Source organism: Polypterus senegalus, chromosome 4, assembly GCF_016835505.1.
Source record: "Polypterus senegalus isolate Bchr_013 chromosome 4, ASM1683550v1, whole genome shotgun sequence".
In the NCBI taxonomy this organism is placed as follows: domain Eukaryota; kingdom Metazoa; phylum Chordata; class Cladistia; order Polypteriformes; family Polypteridae; genus Polypterus; species Polypterus senegalus.
Window position 1 is genome coordinate 173250998 of NC_053157.1, and position 6617 is coordinate 173257614.

Here is a 6617-nt window from a genome sequence, read left to right on the forward strand (position 1 = left end):
CACCCTTACTACATCTGCTGTAGTTTTCCAACCAGGGCCGGCTCTACACTGGGGCAAGAGGGGGCAATGCCCCCTTAAACAAATGTCCTGTCCCCTTAAATCAAACTTTTAGAAGTTGAGAAAGAAAATAATAGATTACCCACAAACTGAATATGGACAAGATTTACTACAGTAGCTGAAAAATCCACTGGAAAAGGCATAAATAAGATGATAGGTTTCACCTCTTGTTCGCTCTTTCCCTTCGTGCTCTGTGCACAGGCTCACACAGCACTCGGCAGAGATCCCCACTCACAGCTAAACATCCAATCACTGTTACTATGCAAATGACCCTGTGTCAGGTTTCTAGTAGGCAGGGCAGAGCAAAATGAGCTGCGCAACAGTGGGAGGCTTTGAGGAAGCAGCAAATCTCTGTCGTCAAAATCATAGCGACTCGTGAGATAATTAACAACAACTAAAAATACATCTATATTTGTACAGTCAATGGGGACTAGTCCATTGTTCTTCTCACAGTTTCAGTCTGGTAGAGAAGTGTTTCTTTCTCGATCCCACAAACACCACTGTGCCCTGTCTGCTACATAGAGCCGACTGGAGGACCTGTGTCTGTCAGACCCTGACACAAAGCCCCGCCCCAGCTTTCAACTCTGCACTCAACAGTTTTCTCGTTTCATATACTGATGTAATCACAGCGATTTTAGTAAAGCTTATTCACTTTCCACCCCAGCTTCCAGCAGCTCACATAGGGAAAGTTAATGCTGTGAGATGCATCGTTTTTCCCAAGCTTTTAAAAAGAGTGGTGCTGCTCCTGCCTGTACCAATTGCAGTAGCAATGATGCTGCTGTTGGCACATCAGAGACAGCACCTAGCATGTCTACTCCTGTGGCATCAACAGGCACTGCTTTTCCTGTACCTCTGCCAACAATTGCTGCCCCGAAGCAACCCGCTCAGCTACCCAGTGACTTAAATTGCAATGCACCATCCCAACCAATACTGGGTAGTTACCCCAAACATGTATTTGGTGGTACAACATTAGGATCATTCAATCCTGCCTGGTACCGCACACAACCATGGCTGGAGTACTCTGTTGGATGCATGCTTCTGTTTCCCCTATCAGAAATATGGCAGCACTGTTAATGAGAGGGATGTAGTTTTTACCTTAACTGGTTTTAACAACTGGAAAGCAGCACTTGATCGAGACAAGGGGCTACAGAGGCATGTGTCCAGCCACAACCATGTGCATGCTTCAACCATCTGGACTGAGCATAAAAGCAGAGAGGCCACAGGGGACTGTGGATTCAATGTTGGTTGGTAAAACACAACTTGAAAAAAACCATTACTATGTCAAGAGTATTGGTAGTGCTATAAGGTTTCTCTGTGTAAATGAGTTGGGGCTCCATGGGACTGCAGAAACCTTGAGACATGATGCAGTGGGTAATGATGATGACATTGCTTCAGGTATTTTTTTAAAACTGATGGAATATACCTTAGAGAAGGATGAGAAGCTAGCAAGCATTGCTAAGGGTATCCCAAAAAATGCAAAATACACATCTAAGGATATCCAAAATGAAATTATCCAAACACTGGCTGACATGGTGCTTGGAGAGGTCAGGAAAAATATGAAAGTGCTGATTCTGCAGGGTTTTGCCTCAAAAGTGATGGGACCAGGGATAGGTGCAATGTGGAAAATTTGTCTGTGATAATACGGTTTGTCAGAAATTCCATGCCAGAGGAGCATCTTATTGGGTTGCTTGACTTGCAACAACTTGATGCAGAGTACATCACCTCTGAGATACTGTTACACCTTTCTGATGCTGGCTACAGTGCTGACAGTATACTTAGCCAGTGTTATGATGGGGCTTCTGTGATGAGTGGGGTTAGAGGTGGTGTACAAGCTCTGCTCCAAAAGAGCTTGACAGATATGTCCCATACATCCACTGCTACAACCACCAACTGCACTTAGTGGTTGTGCATGCCATGCAGAGTGAGCATGTGCAAAAGATTTTTAGCCTATCTAGTTCACTCTACAACTTTTTCACCACCACTATGTGCTCAATAAACATGATGCACCTTGTCTAAAAAGGCTGCTTGAGATCAGATGGACAAGCCACTATGAGGTGACAAGGTGCACTGTGGACAATCAAGAACAAATCCTTAGTATCCTATCTGAGATGACAGAGGATGATGATGCTGCAGTTGACCTGTGCACCAGGCATCAGGCCTGCTATGCCAAATTAAGAGGCATCACTTCTTTGAGATTGGAAAGTTCCTAGTGCGGGTGCTTGGTGTCTTGAAACCAGCAAATGCTATTCTACAGTCTCAGTCAGTTGATCTGTGCAGTGCTTCTGAGGTTGTTAGTGCAGCACTGGACTCCTTAAAAAACATCCATGAGGATGACTGTTGGGGAGTGTCATCTCCTGCTGAGGATGAGTCACATCCAACAAAGAGAAGGAGAACAATGAGCAAACACCTGGGTCAAAGTGTTGTGCTCTCAACTTTGGGCCATACAGACTCTGGTGACCCTACCATTTCCCCCCATCAGTCTCTGAAAAGATCCCTGCTCAACATCCTTGACAGGGCCATTTCAGAAATGGAAACTAGATTTTCACACAAGAATATTGACCTGATGAGAGCCATATCTAGTCTTGCACCCAAATCTAGCGCATTTCTAGATCCCACCCTGTTGCACCCTCTGGCTGTGATGGCTGGCACTGTAGCAGATGTTGTAAGTCTGAAAAATGAAGTTCTTGTGGCAAAACAGATGCTGCTCAAAAAATGTTCAAAGGAAACAGACCTGTCCACTGTGTGTAAACTCCTGCAGGAGTACAAGGAAGCCTTTCCTGAGTTGCATAAATTGTATGTAACAGCCCTGGTAATTGGTGTGTCTTCAGCATCGTGTGAGAGTTCCTTCTCCACTTTGTCACGGGTCCTAACCCCCTATCGTCACACCATGTTACATAAAAGAAAGAGGAATTTGGTGATCTTGGCCCATGAGAAGTCCATAACAAATAACTTGGATATGGATGAATTTATAGAAGTTTTGCAAAGGGAAACAGGAGACTGTTGTTGTAGAGTGGATTGAGGAGAAAGGAGAGTGGAGCTGTTCAGTTGCAAACAGAGAGTTCAGTTGCTTGCAAAACAAACAAGCTTAAAACAAGACAAAAAGAAGAAAAAGTTCAAATGTTCTGTTCTAAATATGTTGTGTTCTACAAAATTAGTTTGACAATTGTAGGAAAAGACATGGTGATTTTTTTTTTATTACTTATTAATTATTACTATGCCAACCCTTTTTAGTTTTGTAAATATTGGCTATATTGAGAGGTCTTATTTTATTCTTACTTTATTTTGCAAATTTATTTGAGAATTAGGCCATCCAATTAAGATACATTTTATGTTGTTGGTTGTAAAGATCTGGATGGATATTTTATTTTATTCTTTATTTTATTTATTCTATTTTTTAGTTTTATTTTTCAAGACTTGGAGAATTGTTTTTTTTTTTATAACTTGGCCTACCCTTTTTAGTTTTGTTAATATTGGCAATAGTGAGAAGTGTTATTGTTGAATTCGAATATATTTGATATAGGCCATCCAATTAAGGTAAATGTCATGTTTTTAGTTGTTATAATTTGATGAGGAATATTTTATTTTATTTTTTGTTGTTTTATTTTTCAGTTTTCCTCCTGAGGGATTGCCACCTTATTGTGGTCAGGAGGTTTGCAAGCCTCAGTGACCCTAAGAGCTACACCAGCAGAACCTTAGCCTTCAGGTGGGACACCCAAGTTGGACAGGTCTTAGGGTAGAGGCCTGACAAAGTGCAATCCAATTACATGACAAAAACAGTTACCCAGAGCACACACACACCTTTCCCGCCTCCATCGCTACCATGTGTCCCCTTCACATTTCTGTCTGCCCCCTCATATATGCCTGTCTAGAACCGGCCCAGTTCCCAACTGTCTGGTAATTCTTCACTACCACCCAGTGCCTATCTCACCTTCTCCCTAAACTCAACCTTGCAGTCTTCCTTTTTTGATCTTTGGCTCTGCCCTCACCCTCTTCCTCTTCTTGATCTCCAACGTCATCCTACAGACCACCATCCTATGCTGCTTAACTACACTTTCCCCTGCCACCACTTTGCAGTCTCCAATCTTCTTCATCTTCCTCCACTCTTGTACGTTACCTTATGTTCCTCCCTCTTCTTAAAATATGTATTCACCACAGCCATGTCCATCCTTTTGGCAAATCCACTATCCTCTGACCTTCTTCATTCCTATCTTTGATATCATAACTACCCATCACCTCCTCATCTCCTCTGTTCCCTTCACCATGTCCATTGAAATCCACTTCAATCACCACTTTCTGTCCCTTGGGTACACTGTTCATCAATATTAATCATCACACTTCCAATTTTCGGCTTCATAATCATTACTCTGTCTGACACTCTTTTCACCTCCAAAACACTCTTGCCATACTGTTCCTTCAGAATAACTCAATTTCTCCTCCTATCCACACCATGATAGAACAATTTGAATCCATCTCCGGTCCACCTGGCCTTACTCCCCTTCCATTTAGTCTCTTGCACTCACAATATATCAACCTTCCTTCTCTCCATCATATCAGCTAACTCTCTTCCCTTACCAGTTATATTGACAACATTCAAAGTTCCTACCCTTAGTTCCACTCTCTTTACCTTCCTCCTCTCCTCCTGCCTCCGGACAAGTCTCCCACCTCTTCTTCTTCTTCTTCTTTTTCTTCTTCGGCCAACAGCAAACAATTTCCGCCAGCACCCTGTTGGCTAACAGTACTGGTGGTGGTCTTTGTTAACCCAGGGCTTGACCGATCCGGTATGGAAATTTGTATTGTTGTTCGCATATTGATTTGGCAAAATTTTACACTGGATGCCCTTCCTGACATAACCTCTTCCCATTTATTTGGGCTTGGACCGGCATGAAGAAACACACTGGTCTATGCATCCCCTGTGGCTAGCTATTAACAATTGGACATAGACATTATTTTAAGACTTCACTTAAATAGTATCTATCTATTTGTATGAAAACCAAGAGCAGCAATTATAAGTAATAAAGTGAATTACACAACTAGGGTTAAATCTTCATATCAGGATGATGTTCCAAATAACCCAATTCTTTAGTTACACATTCCCTTAATCAAAAATGAAGAGAAAGATTTCTTGCCATGGAGGGAAAAGTTTTTTACAAGTGTGCATGAAAGTATCTCGATTAGCCGAAAGGCTTTGTGCAAGTTTCCATTTTTTGTAAATGAGATGAGCTCTTTACAAATGTGTGAGAAAAGTGGCAAGTGAAATAAAAGCTCCATGAAAGTGTCCATATATGATACCCCATACTCACCATATACCTTGCAAATGGATTTACCAAAGGGATTTGAGAATTTGTTCTAAGAAGGGAGGTAAAGAGTGAGGCACACAGACCAGATGTTGCAAAAAGTAAACGGCTCTTTATTAAAAACAAGGTGATTTGAAAACATCAATTCTTGCAAAAGTTGAAGTTGAGAGCAATTCACACTTGTAAGTCCAGGAAAAAGTTATAGTTGTTAAATATATTGAAATATGATGAAATAAAAAGAAAAACATTAATAAAAACAGACAAAAACTCCATGTCATTGGTTCCATCCTCTACTTCGTTATTCCTTACTCAGGCTACTAGAAGGGACCATACAGGAGGGTTCAAGTCCATTTATCCCGACCTCTCAATGTTCTACACGATAAATAAGAAGTACACCCCTTCCTATCCTTGATCATTCTGCTCAAGAGATTTTGAGGTGCGTGCTCCACTAATGACAGACTTTACCACCAATAAAGATGACTTATGCTGTCCATCTTCCCATTCTTGTAAGACCACGGGATTCCTTCCACCAATCCCAACATATGCCTCAAACTTTTCCAATTACCTAGCGCGCCTCTACATAGTTTGTTCTTTGCAGCATAACCCAGAAGGAGGCCTACACTCGTGTGCATGCAAATCAACACAGATGCTTCAACTCTCAATTACCCTGTGGCAAGTAATCACTTTCAATCTTTCTCTGGACCTTTTCTCTCTCTCCAAATGGCTTTGCTAATTTTAATCCTTCCCCTTGAAGCTTTTTATCTCACACCTAAATGTGTCCCCATGTCCTAACCAGCATACAGGCAGCTGCCTCACCATTTTTCTCTCACTACTGGAGTTTGCTTGTCAGAACCACCTTAAAGCGCTCAAGATAAGTGTCCTTGTGGAAATATAATCAAACTAAAATCTATTAGTAGTCATACTCACACTTTATACACACATGCAAACACTGTCATCATAGCATGACTAACCACACCATAACAGGAATCAAATTCAAGAGAACTCTTTTTGAAAAAAGTCTATTAAAAGGCCGGCATCATTCCTCTTCTCTTCTTACCCAAAATAAGCACACACACATGCATTTTTCTGCTACTGCCTACAGCTACATTATGGGAAATCCTTTCAGAATCACAATTAATACATTTGGTGTCAAAATTAATTAGTCAGAGCAGGAACCAACCCTGGCAAATAAATGATGCACTTTAGTGTAAACAAATTATGAAACAATCTATTTTGTCATCAGGTACTACCCAGTTCCTTCATAGT